The sequence below is a fragment of the Bos mutus genome, chromosome 2 (assembly GCF_027580195.1).
Source record: "Bos mutus isolate GX-2022 chromosome 2, NWIPB_WYAK_1.1, whole genome shotgun sequence".
Classification (NCBI taxonomy): domain Eukaryota; kingdom Metazoa; phylum Chordata; class Mammalia; order Artiodactyla; family Bovidae; genus Bos; species Bos mutus.
The window spans coordinates 11,866,777-11,881,127 of NC_091618.1; positions in this window are offsets into that span (position 1 = coordinate 11,866,777).

The window sequence follows — 14,351 nt, forward strand, 5'->3', positions numbered from 1 at the left end:
AGCGCTAAACACCTTGCCATTGGGACTTGGGATGCTAGTAATCAGCAGCATAGTGGCATCATAATTATGTGATCACCTGTGATGGATTTTGATGGAATGCTAACTGAAGCAAATGTCTGGGGAGCCCAACTGACTACTGCACTTGACCATCATGTCAGTAATTATGACTGCGAAGACTGTGGTGTGGGATGGATTCTTGAAGGCACTGGAGCACTTACTCGAAAGAAAATAAGTTCAGGTCATTTAATTCTCAGCTCAAATCATGGTTTGAGAACCACAGAGCTTCCGCGGCATCTTTAAAAAAATCTTATTTCATGTAGCCACAGGGCTGATATTGCTGAAAAGAAAATATAAAATTTAATGGTGTGGGTCACGGAATTTAAATGTCAGTGAGATTTATAGCATTGCCAAGTTTCTCACATGAGAGCTTGAACATAAGTTAGGAAAGAATGGGATCCTGAAACAGCTGGTAGAGACATCTGGTTGGACTCAGATGAAATGGAGAGTCACTCTGAAGCTCCCTTTACCAATGGAAAGAACTTTCCCTCTTATATCTGAACAGACTAGTTTTCCTTTGTTTGAAAACCCTGTGATATGGGACAGATACCTTGAAAAAGGATGACCATTCTCCTGAAGACATAACGTATGCATCCTTTGTTGTCATTAGATCCATCACAAAGGTCAAATCTCAACGTGCTCCAAGGGATCAGGTACACACTGTGGTCTGGGGGAGATCGCTTATACAATAGAAGAATGCCAAGATTTGACATCATCCTGGGGAATGTATACAGGAGTTGATGCTAAGGGTAGGGAAGAATACGAAATCATTCTGAATTCATGGGTGTAGACTTGAGATTTAGAGTGTCAGCTTGTGCAGCTGAAGGTGGCTCTAACATTTTAGTTGGTTGACTGAAACTTGGACTTGAAAGTGGCTTACATTCAAAGAGTGGAGAGACTAGAGTTTCCAAGGAATAATTTGGAAGAAAGACTCCAAAGATTTTTTAAAGAAGGATAATCTATTTTATTTTAAATTTTTTACAGGAGATCCTTTTTGTTATCCATTTGAAATATAGCAATGTGTACATGTCAATCCCAAACTCTCTATCCCCACCCCACCCTTCCCTCTGGTAACCATAAGTTCATTCTTTAAGTCTGTGTGTCTGTTTCTATTTTGTAAACAAGTTCATTTATATCATTATTTTTAGATTCACATGTGTGATATCATATAATAAATGATATTTGTCTTTCTCTGTCTTATTTCACTTATTATGATAATCTCCAGACCCATTCATGTTGCTGCAAATGGCATTATTTCATTCTTTTTAATGGTGGAGTAATATTCCATTGTATGTAGATGCACCACATCTTTTGTACCTATTCATCTGCTGGTGGCCCTTTAGGTTGCTTCCAATATTGGCTATTATAAACAGTGCTACCATGAACATGGGGTGCATGTATCCCTTTGAACCGTGTTTTCTCTAACTATATGCCCAGGAGTGGGATGGCTGGATCATATGTTAGCTCTATTTTTAAAGGAAACTTCATGCTGTTCTGCATAGTGGCTGCACCAATTTACATTCCCACCAACAGTGTAGGAAGTTTCCCTTTTCTCCATACCCTCTCCAGCATTTATTGTTTGTAGATTTTTTGCTGATGGCCATTCTGACTGACATGAGGTGACATCTCACTGTAGTTTTGATTTGCGTTTCTCTAATAATTAGTGCAGATGACACCACCCTTATAGCAGAAAGTGAAGAGGAACTAAAAAGCCTCTTGATGAAAGTGAAAGAGGAGAGTGAAAAAGTTGACTTAAGCTCAACATTCAGAAAATGAAGATCATGGCATCCGGTCCCATCACTTCATGGGAAATAGATGGGGAAACAGTGTCAGACTTTATTTTTTGGGGCTCCAAAATCACTGCAGATGGTGATTGCAGCCATGAAATGAAAAGACGCTTACTCCTTGGAAGGAAAGTTATGACCAACCTAGATAGCATATTCAAAAGCAGAGATGTTACTTTGCCAACAAAGGTCCATCTAGTCAAGGCTATGGTTTTTCCTGTGGTCATGTATGGATGTGAGAGTTGGACTGTGAAGAAGGCTGAGCGCCAAAGAGTTGATGCTTTTGAACTGTGGTGTTGGAGAAGACTCTTGAGAGTCCCTTGGACTGCAAGGAGATCCAACCAGTCCATCCTAAAGGAGATCGGTCCTGGGTGTTCTTTGGAAGGAATGATGCTAAAGCTGAAACTCCAGTACTTTGGCCACCTCATGCGAAGAGTTGACTCATTGGAAAAGACTCTGATTCTGGGAGGGATTGGGGGCAGGAGGAGAAGGGGACGACAGAAGATGAGATGGCTGGATGGCATCACCAACTCGATGGACGTGAGTTTGAGTGAACTCCGGGAGTTGGTGATGGACAGGGAGGCCTGGTGTGCTGCGATTCATGGGGTTGCAAAGAGTCGGACACGACTGAGCGACTGAACTGAACTGAATAATTAGTGATGTTGAGCATCTTTTCACGTGCCTCTTGGCCATCTGTATGTCTTCTTTGGAGACATGTCTATTTAGGTTGTCTGCCTATTTTTTTGATTGGGTTTTTGTTTTTTGGGTATTGAGCCACATGAGCTGTTTGTAAATTTTGGAGACTAATCCTCTGTCAGTTGCTTCATTTGCAAATATTTTCTCCCATTCTGTGGGTTGTCTTTTTGTTTTGTTTGTGGTTTCCTTTGCTGTGCTAAAGCTTTTGAGTTTAATTAGGTTCTGTTTGTTTATTTTTGTTTTTATTTCCATTACACTGGGAGACAGATTGAAATAGATATTGCTGCAATTTATATCAAAGAGTGTTCTGCCTATGTTTTCCTCTGATCCAAAGGCTTAAGGATACAGGATTTTGTAGTGAATTTATTATATGTAACCTGCACAGCCACCCCTAACCTATGTTCCATGAACATTCCAAAACACACTTTCCTAAATAAGTCTTTGAAAGGCATATTAATGAGGTGAGAACCTACATCCTTAAGATACTCTGTGGATGTTCATCTTTGTAGACCAGATGTTACGATGCTGTATTCACGTGGGCTCCCTGATTTCACGGGGATGGTAGAGTCCTGGAGTGGTAGACGGTACTTAAGTACTTAACAGCCAAAGACAAGGTGAGTGCATTTACCATAAATGGCAGCAGGAATGTAGCAGTAATCAGAATACCTTGGCCAATAGAAATCAATTAGTAGTAACTAATTGTGTTCATTGGAAGGACTGATGTTGAAGCTGAACCTCCCATACTTTGACCACCTGATGCAAAGAACTGACTCATTGGAAAAGACCCTGATGCTGGGAAAGATTGAGGGCAAGAGGAGAAGGGGACAGAGGATGAGATGGTTGGATGGCATCACTGACTCGATGGACATGGGTTTGGGTGAACTCCGGGAGTTGGTGATGGACAGGGAGGCCTGGCATGCTGCAGTTCATGGGGTCGCAAAAAGCCAGACACGACTGAGTGACTGAACTGAATTGACCAGTGCAGCCCTAGAAATGAGCCAGGTGGACAGACTACTCGAGTATCGCTTGATTTACATAACAGAAAAAAAACAGCCAATCAACTTCTGAGACTGGTGGCCTAAGCCTGAGTTGACTCACCACATTGGAGAGTGGTGGCTTTTCATCAGTTTAGAGACAGATTTGAGCCCCGTGACTGAAGAGGAGGCCAGGCCCTCGAAGAAGCTTCCTGCAGCAGTGCTCTGAGTATGTACCATAAATCTTCCTCCAAGCTTTCACCAGAGGGGTCTGTGTCCATTTACTAAACAAATGCACTTGGGAAGGGGCTTCCCCCATGGCTTAGTGGGTAAAGAATCTGCCTGCAGTGCAGGAGACACAGGAGACGTGGGTTTGATCCCTGGGTCTGGAAGATCCCCTGGCGAAGGAGAATGACAACCCATTCCAATATTCTTGTCTGGAAAATCCTATGGACAGAGGAGCTTGGCGGGCTACAGTTCAAAGGGTCACAAAGAGCTGGACATGACTGAGCGGCTAAGCACTTGGGAAAGGAAGGTACACAGACCTTGGAGATTATTAGACACTGCTCTGAATTTATGATAATTCAGAATGCCAGAGTGAATGATAGTTTCTCAGTCATGCCTGACTCTTTGCAGCCTCATGGACTGTAACCTGCCAGGCTCCTCTGTCCATGGAATTCTCCAGGCAAGATTACTGGCGTGGGTTGCCATTTCCTTCTCCAGGGGATCTTCCCAACCCAGGGATCCTGCATTGCAGCAGAGTCTTTACCATCTGAGCCACCAGGGAAGCCTACTATTAAGAGACATTTCTAAGTATAAAGACAGGTCAACTTAAAAAGTATCAGCAGATACTTGATTTTCTCTTATAATCTATAGACAATACATTAGAGTATGTAGTGAATCCATACACCTTTCCCAAAGGAATGCCTAAGACAGAAATAGCAATAAAGTTATAAATGACAGGGGATGCAAAACGGCACTGAGGCCTACCAGTCAAAGTGAAAACTTAGGGAGTCAGGCGTTAGATCCTTAGCTCAGATGTGTCCAGTGGTCACTTCCCCAATTCCAGAATGTGTAATTGAAGTACACATACTTGGAAGCTGGAAGAAATCTCCACTTTGGGTCTCTGACTCATGAAGTGAGGGAAGCTGTGAAAGGCAGGGCTCAGTAGAAGTTCCTGGAACTTCCTCTCTACCCCTGATAGTAAACTGAAAGCAATTCTCTCCCTCTGGGGAAAGTTCAGAGAATGAAGAAGGCTGAAATATACAGAGGGGACGATTCCCATGCCATTCCCATTTAACCTGTCTGTTTGGCCTGGGCAGACATATGATGAGTTTTGAAGAATGATGAGGTTCTTCATCTACTTCACCTGGGAAGTAACTCCTACTGCAGCAGCCGTCCCAGATCTAGTATTTTTACTGGAGCAACTCAGCATGGCACTTGGTATGTAGCCATTGACCTAGATACTGCCTTTTTGCCCAAACCAAGTTGTGAAGACCATCAAAATCAGTTTTCCTTTACCCGGAAAGACCAACAATACATCTTCACAGTATTTTTTATTTGTGTATTGATATATTTATTTATTCATTTTTGGCTGCTGTGGGCTTCCGTTGCTGCTTGCACGATTTCTCTAGTCGTGGTGAGCGGGGGCTGCTGTTCATTGCGGTGCACGGGCTTCTCATTGCGGCGGCTTCTCTTGCTGTGGAGCACGGGCTCTAGGCTCTTGGGCTTCGGTGGTTGCAGCACGTGAGCTCAATAGCTGCAGCCCGTGGGCCCTAGATCTCGGGCTCAGTGGTTGTGGCACTCGGGCTTAGTTGCTCTGCAGCATGAGGAATCTTCCCAGCCCAGTGGTTGAACTCATTTCCCCTGCATTGGCATATGGATTCTTATCCTCTGTACCACCAGGGACGTCCCATCTAGGGTTTTTTTTACACCCTCTTTTGCGTAAAACACTTTCCTTTTTGAGAAACAGTTTCTAGTTTTCTATTGAACTGTGGTTAAGAGAGTATAGTAGGTGACCATGCTGCCTGAGACCCCATTTAGGATTCTCCTGACACAGCTAGCCATAAATTTAACTTTGTGCAGCAGCAATCTATCATCAGATAGAAGTGGTATAAAAGAGACCACGCTTGGGCAAGTCTGAGAGATATGAGTAAGCTGTATGAATTCAGACTCCTGCTTCATCGCCTCCTCTTCCTCAAATCTTGCTGATGGCTTTGTGGGGAGTGCCTTATGGCCAGTTAGCTGAGAAATACAAACTTAAGCCTGGTGTACAGGTGCTGCTCCATGATATGTCAGTACCACCTCAAAATAGAAGACTGCAGCATTAAAAGACCATCAGGGGGTGACCCTGAAGGAGAGTGGTAAAGGAAAATCTTTTCAGTGGGTAGAACTTTAAGCAGTATATTTGGTTGTCTGTTTGGGGATTAGACATGGCCAGAAGTAGGAATCTGCACAGATTTATGAGCAGTTGTTAATGGTATGGTTTGGCTGGATGGTCAGGGACTTGGAAGGAATGGGATTGGAAAATTGGTGACAAGGAATTCTGGGGAAGAGGTACGAGGATGGACTCTTCAGGATGGGTACAGACTGTGAAGATTTGTGTCCCACATGAATGCTCACTGATGGGCATCTGCTGCCCTGGAGGCTTTCCGTTATCAAAGGAACAGTATGTCATGCTTCGTGGTTATCAGTTACCCTGCTTACCGAGCTGTCCCTGTTCCTGTCCAGTGGTACTGTGCATAAAGTGTCCTTAGTGGCAGGAATGGAGGACATGCGTGGGCTCAAAAACATGAATTTCCCCTTACTAATGCCGACAAAGGTCCATATAGTCAAAGCTATGGTTTTTCCAGTAGTCATGTACGTATGTGAGAATTAGACCATAAAGAAAGCTTAGCACTGAAGAATTGATGCTTTTGTATTGTGGTCCTGGAGAAGACTCTTGAGAGGCCCTTGGGCAGCAAGGGGGTCAAACCAGTCCATCCTAAAGGAAATCAACTCTGAATATTCATTGGAAGGACTGATGCAGAAGCTGAAGCCCTAATACTCAGACCATTTGATATGAAGAGCTGACTCGTTGGAAAAGACCCTGATGCTGGGAAAGACTGAGGGCAGGAGGAGAAGTGGGCGACAGAGGATGAAATGGTTGGATGGCATCATTATCTCAGTGGGCATGAGTTTGAGCAAACTCTGGGAGATAGTGAAGGACAGGGAAGCCTGGTGTGCTGCAGTCCGTGGTGTCACAAAGAGTCCGACACGACTGAGACTGAACAACAACACCACCAATGGCTGCCTTGGATATCACCGTTGCTGGGTGCTCAGTCTTTCAGTGGAAAAGACGAACGTAAGCCTATGATACAGCACCTTTCCCTGGATACGCCAGCTGTTTACCTAGTGGCAAGTTGATTTCATTTTATCTCCTCTGTCCTGTACAGCGCAGAGATACTTCCTTATTGGAAAATATATTTTTTTTCCTGGATACAAATATGCTGTCTCTGTCTGTAATGTTTTTGTCCACACCATCATCCAAGTACTTACAGCATACCACCATCATGGTATTCTACCCAAAATTGCCTCTTCTCAAAGAATTCATTTTGTAACAAAGGGAGTGGAGCAGTAGGCACATCCTCATGAAATTCATTAGTTTTTACAATATAACTCATCACCTGGAAGTGAATGGCCTAATTGAAAGGTGGAATGACATATTGAAGGCTCAGGTAGGGCACCAGTTGGCAGACAAATCCTGAAAGGATGTAATGTATGCTTTGAATCAGACACCATTGTATAAGGCTGCCTCCTTCATCATTAGAATACATGGATCCATTAATCAAGGTGTGGAAATGGGAGTGTTCTGTGTCAGCCACGGTCCAACCAGGAGACAGAAACTACATTAAATTAACTAAAGGAGAACAAGAAAGAACTCTAAAGAATACGACTAAGCTGGAAGGAGAGTGTGCAAGGAATAAAACTTGAGAGGGAGGGAGGATCCTCCCCGAGTGGAATTCAGACCCTTGGACAGAGCGTGGAAGCAGCCCATTGGATGGCAGAAAAGTTCACTGGGTTGCCCAGGGCAGAGGCGATCTGGCTCTGCAAACAGGCCAAGGTTAGTGGGCAGAGAGTGGCCTGCTGGGGTGCTGATGAATTTCTGAAGTTGCCTGTGGGTAACTGCTGTTGAACTTGCTGAGAAGCCCACTGAAGAACTGGCTGCTAAGAAGTTTCCCACAGAATTGGGATTAGGTTTAGGATTAGGGAGGACTGAGAACATTCTTGGAAATGAGCTGGGGCTCCCATCAACCTTGCCTTTGTGAAGCCAGCTGTGCAGTTGCTGCTGATACCACGAGGGGTGTGGTCTCCTAAGTGTCCTGCCCCCCAACCTGGTGCTGCAGGAGCAAGAAGAAGCAGAGGGCAGTGAAATCAGATAGCGTGTCCTGTATACTATCAGTGCCATCTATTGACAAAGATCAACATCATGCTTGTAAGGATAACTATTCCAGTATCACGAGCAGGCCCTGAAGGCTGGATTTGGAGCTGAGAAGCAGTAAATGATGACTGGCACTTTTCACTCTCATTCTCACACACTTGCAGAATTGTTGCTTCTTGTTGTAGCAAATTTGAGCTCTTCCAGCTTGGAGATCTTTTTTCCTGAGAGGGCATACCAGAGGATACCATGATGGTTCCAGTAAACAGAAGGAGGAGACTGCCATGTAGCTTTTTGAGATCTTTGTATCATTGAACAAACACCAAAGCCAAAAAAGGGTTACTCTACTGGACAGAAGGATTGATCCTGATTCAGCTCAGTCACTCAGTCGTGTCTGACTCTTTGAGACCCCAAGGACTGCAGCATGCCAGGCTTCCCTGTCCATCACCAGCTCCTGGAGCTTGCTCAAACTCATGTCCATCTAGTCGGTGGTGCCATCCAACCATCTCATCCTGTGTCATCCTGTCTCCTCCTGTTTTCAATCCTTCCCAGCATCAGGGTCTTTTCCAAGGGGAAATTGGGTTGCTGCCACACAGTGAGAGTACAGAGGACTACACATAGAACTCAAGGATTGTCCGGGGCACCTCTTAATACTTCCGCATCCAACTGTAAATAGAACCGAAAAACTTAAGCAACATAAAAATGCAGAGTAATTGAGAGGAGTCATACCATTCAAGAATGAAGCTTTGGTTCACTCTTCCTTAAAAAAAAAAAAAAAAAAGCCAAAACTCCAACTAGCTGAGGTTCTGGCTGAGGGGGAGGAAATGTGGTACAGATAGCAATAGATGTTAATATAAATTATAGCTTGACTAGTTACAGAAATGAGGACTAGAGTAGCTCCATTTGTTATGTTTATAAGTTTATGTCCATATGTTAACCATTTTCTTCTCTTCTCTCCTTCTTCCTATTATTATCTATATATAAGTCATTGGAGGTTAACTGTACAATTTAGTCTGTAGGAAACAGAATATTCAGTGTGACTGTGCTGTATTTGAGGAGTCATTCATATAGTCAGTAATGGAGACACTGGCATTGGAGCTCTAGATCTCCTCACATCGAGGCATGTGTGAGAACCTCTGTGTTTGCACGGGGGATAACTGTGCCCTGTTAGGTGGTAACAGAGTGGTTACCAGAGTGGAAGTTCCAGAGTGCATGGAAGGTGTATGTGGAAGCTGGTTGGCCCAAGGTAAGGACTGTGGCAGCTGTCGCTTTATGTTCTCTCAGCTCCACGTCTACCCTTCTTTGCTCTGCTTGTGATGCTGGAGCTGGACTCTGTTAACATTTCTTTCTGCCAGCTGGTGCAATGCCAATATCTGTCAATAGAGGGCACTGGAGGGATGCTGCCAGGCGATGGCATGAAAAGACGCTTTTCTGTGTTCAGACCTCCTTCAGTGTGAGAGCTGCCCAGTGGCACTCACCTGAGCAGCCACTGGGGACCAGCTCCATGGCGATGCTCTGCTCATCCAGCAGCCACTCTTCCAGACCAGCTTCAGCCACACTCTCAGACATTGCTAGAGGTAGTAAAATTTCCCTACATTTGCTGTTCTCTGCTCTTTAGTATCCTGTTTACTCCTTTTAGTAGATAATCCTTTTTTCTAATTAACACTTATTTACAGTAAATTTTCCATGTTCAAATGACTGGTGTGGTCTCTTCCTCCTGAACAGACCCTGACTCAAGTACACTCCACCCTGGTTTCCTTTGCTCTCTTCATGTCAACCTTTGGGAGATTTGAGCTCTCTTTTGTTCTTAAAATTTTTTCTTTTTTTAAAAAATTTGGTCATGCTGGGTCTTAGTTGCAGCACATGGTATCTAGTTCCTGACCAGGGATCAGCTCCCCTGCATTGGGAGCGTGGAGTCTTAACGACTGGACCACCAGGGAAGCCCTTCCCTTCTGTTCTTGTCTTGGCCTTTCTTCTCACCTCTGCCTCTTTCAGATCCATCTTGAATAACCAGCCACCGTACAAGGACAAGGACGTAGGATCCTCTAAGGACGTCTTGCCAAAGGATGGAATTTCACAAAACCAGTAGTCTGGAAAGAGCCTGGATCTCGGAAGCAGGGTGCCTGGGTTCTAGACCCAGTGCAGCCTGTGAGCCATGTATTTTACGTGCGAAAATGGAGCCGAGGTTGTGATAAATAGCTACTCATACATCTCTAATCAGCTGTCAAAGGTTTTCTGCCGGCTTCAGCTCCCATTATTTTGTGTGTTCCTCTCGGGACCCATTTTTCACGTGGTGTGACTGGACAGGTCTTCTTATTCCAATTAGGACAGTGGTTCTCAACTGGGGCAGTTTTGCTTCTGAGAAGACATTTGGTTGTCACAATGGGTGTGTGTTTCTGCTACTGGCATCCAGTGGATAGAGGCCAAGGATGCTGCTAACATCCCATAATGTTTGGGACAGTTCCCCACAATAAGGAATCATCTGCCCCCAAACGCTGGTAGGGCTGAGGTTGAGAAGTCCTGAAGTGACATTCAGGAATGGAGGTCCAAAAGAAGGGGAACGATTTGCCTAGGGTCACACAGAAAGGGGGCAGCAGAACTTGAATGACAGTCCACTGTCACCCATTCTTCTTGGTTCAAGGACAGCAAAGGAGATAGGAAGCCAGTACGTCCTGTCCCCTTGCCTTGAATCCTGTGTGCCTGCAGGGGGCTGGCATTCTCTTCTTGCCACCCTGCCCTGCCAAATCCCAGCCATTTTCCAATGCAGCCATCTGCTTTCTCAACTTTTGTTCTGAGCTGCCAGGAAGCCATCAAGAAAACTGTACTCAATGAGTACTGGCAACACTGCCAGGAAGTAAGTGCCAACATAAGCTGGCTCCAGCATCGTCCATCCTTCTTCTGGCCTTCCCGTAATCTGCTCTACTCCCCTACCTTCAAGGACTATTCAAGTCCTCCACCTTCACAAGCCCTCGCCCATCCCAGTCATCAACTCCTTCACTCTCAACAGGTAACTGAGTTTCTTGGGTACTCCCTTTGCTCCTACAGCTAAACCTATTTTCCCTCAGCTCAGGAAAAGCATTATTAACCATCTCAGGAACAGAAAATATTCTCTTCTGATGGAAGGCATCCCTTCCCATCCCCTGGATCCATTCCTTTCTGCATTTTCCAGGGTTTGTCCCTTTTGAGTATTTTCTGTCTCTCACATTTGTCAACTTCCCCAACTCTACTACCTACAGCTTCCCTGCATAAAGGCTGCTCAAATCTCCCCCATAATTAATTTTAAAATAAATTATTTTCTTGAAACCCTCTGGCCCTTTAAGCCACTTTGGTGGCTCAGATGGTAAAGAATTTGCCTGTAGTGCAGGAGAGCTGGGTTTGATCCCTGGGTGGGGAAGATCCCCTGGAGAAGGGAATGGTTACCTGCTCCAATATTCTTGCCTGAAGAATCCCATGGACCAAGGAGCCTAGCCGGCCATAGTCCATGGGTTCACAAAGTGTTGGACACGACTGAATGACTAACACGTATTCCCATCCATATACTCTTCAATTCGCCTGGATTAACTGCTCCCCACGCCTACTCCAGCTGCAAAACTCCTAGTCACGCTTCAAATCCAGCTCAAATGTCAGCTTTTCGAAGAAGCCATAGCAGATGCTATTGATCTCCCACCTCACCACCCCCCCCAACCCCCCCGACTTTCTGAATTCTCCTGCAGCTACAGAAATTTCTGGGCCTGCTGACAGCTTCCCACTCAAGTGACTGCATTTCTTTTATTCCTTCCTCAGAGGGTCCCCAGCAGGACCGAGCCCGCTCATGGACCCAGGCTCCCTGGCCCTCCTCCCTGCCCTGCTCAGCCTCTCCAGTCCTCACGTGTACTCCCGGGCCCACTTCCCAGATGAGCTACTGGAACTAGAGCCCTTGCCTCAGGGTCCAGTTGGGAGCCCCACCCTAAGACCGACGCCTGCCCTACCTGCCCCCAAGAAAGTTCAGTGTTCCCTCCTTCTGGTCCCTGGGGCCTCTTATTGTACTTCTTGAGGCAGAGCCTCTGTTTCCTGTACCAGACTGTCAGCCCCATCGAGGGTAAAGGCAAGTTCTTCATCACCCCTGTGTCTCCTTCACCTGGCACATTACCTGTCCCATCACCGGCCAAGAAGTTTGCTGAGTGAGGGAGTGAGAAAGTAATTGGGTAAATGATGGACATGAATCTCGAAGGCACCTACCCTGGATGACAGACCCTGCGAAGTGAATTCTCCCATCAGTGTGGCCCCCTCAATCCCCACCTTCTCCTCTCCTGTCAGGGGGTCTATCCCTGCTCCCTGTCTCCCTGAGGGTCCTGAGGCCCCTCCCTCTGTCATCAACACCCGTTCTGTCCTCTATAACGCCATTGCAATCAGTTCCCAGGAAGCTGCCCACCAGGAAAAGTCCTCATTGAGGGGAGTGGGTCTCTTGGTGGGAGATTCCAACTTCAGTTAAATAAAGGTTCTGGGAACCTGGGGAGACGCTATTATAATGTGACATAATTTGGTGTCACCGTCTAGCAGATGTCACATTGGAGGGATGAATTTGTCCCAGCTGGACTCCCGAGCCCATTCAGAAGTTCAGATCAACGACTTGCTGCTTCTGATGTGAACAGCCCCAGGAAATGTTAATTTCTACAAATCAACTTATTCAGCCCAAGTGCATGGAACTGAGTTTCCAGCAGGACGAAATAAAATCATGGCTGGGAAGTGAAGCAGCTGCTGCCAAGCCAAGAGGTCATGAAGACCATGTCCAATTTTGAAACCCCTGGGGGAACGAGATGCTCTGAGTACATCCAGATTACCTGGGGAACTCAAACTCAGTGACCTGGTTCTGTCACACACATAAGAAAACTGAGGAGCACAGAGGCAAAGAAGAGGCTGCCCAAGGTCACACACACTGAGTTGGTGGTAGACCTCAGACTCCTAAGTCTGAATCCACACAGATCTGCCCCCAACCACCCCCACCTCCAACTTCTCAGAAGACCAGGAAGGATGGAAATCATGATGAAACTAAACCCCAAACCAACCAAACAAAAAAAACACGAACACGTGGACAGACTCACAGGTTGTGCCCGCCTTTTTTTTTATAGACACGGACCTGAAGATTAGAGACTCTGGGATCAGATGCTGGTTTTGCCTCTTTCTTGCTGGTGACCCCTCTCTGGGTTTCAGTTTCTTTATCTGTCAAATAGAAGATTAATGACCTCTAGAATCCTTCAGCTTCCAAAAATCACTTTGAGCCTCAGTTTCCTCATTTAAGGGGTACAGTGCTCTTCTTCCTAGGGTCCTTGCTATGAGATTCCTTGCTATGAGAATCGCTTGATGTCCAGAAGCTCCTTGACACAGTCGTGTGAAAATAACCTCAGGGTCAGTGTTACCATCACTCCCACGTCTGCAGCAAGGTGACGCTGAGGATAGAGCTAGTTCCACATCTAATCTGTAGAAGGAGTGAAGGGAAACCCATGTGGTCTCCCAGGTGGCCCTGGGAAGGGGTTTAAATCTGGATTCCCTCCCCATGAGGTGAGGTTGTCTCTGAAGCCATTTCCCTCTTGCTGTCACAGCAAGTGATGTGGAACGTCAAATCTCAGGGTGCCTGTTGAAAGGGATCTTGGCAGGGCTGGGCTGTAGGCAAAAGCTGAAGGAAGGGGAAGGGAGAAAGTGGTGATTTACAAACAGGTGGGGAGGAAGAGAAAGGGGTGAAGGGAAGAGGAGGTGAGGAAGAAGAGGGCAAAGAGGAGGAGAAGGGGTATCTGGAGGGGGGTGACTATTTCCTTTCAATGATGCAAAATGCAAGCAGAAGGTGTGGGCTCTAGAATCAGAAAGACCTGACATCAAAGGCCTGCTCATCTACTTATCATATGGAGGGACTTTGCACTAGTCATTCAACCGTTCTAAACCTGTTCCCACATCTGTAACATGGGGATAAGAATGGTGCCTCTTTCTTACAGATAATCTTGGCAAAGTGTTTGGCACCACACCTGACCCAGAATAAGTTTTCAATACACAATAACTAGAGTGGCCACATAAGCAGAGCAAGTAGCTGTAAATCTACAGATTACCGTGTTCTTCAGAAGGGGATGCAGAATCCATCCCAGTGACTGTGGATACTGGAAGATGAGAGCCTTGTTCAAGTAGAGGAGCAAGTGGGTTTGTCCAAGTTGACAGAAGCCTGAAAAAGCACAGAAACTCAGGTCATACAGGCAGAGAAATATAGTTAACACATACTGTGCTGATTATAGCAGGAATTATTCTTATTGGTTAACAGCAATTATATTAATAAGGACAATTCATGTGCTAATGATGGCTAAATTGATTAAAATAACAACAAGGCAGATTTAAAGTCATTAGATCAACCAGGAAGAAATGTCAATGTCAGTGACTATCAAATGACTGTCATATGTATAA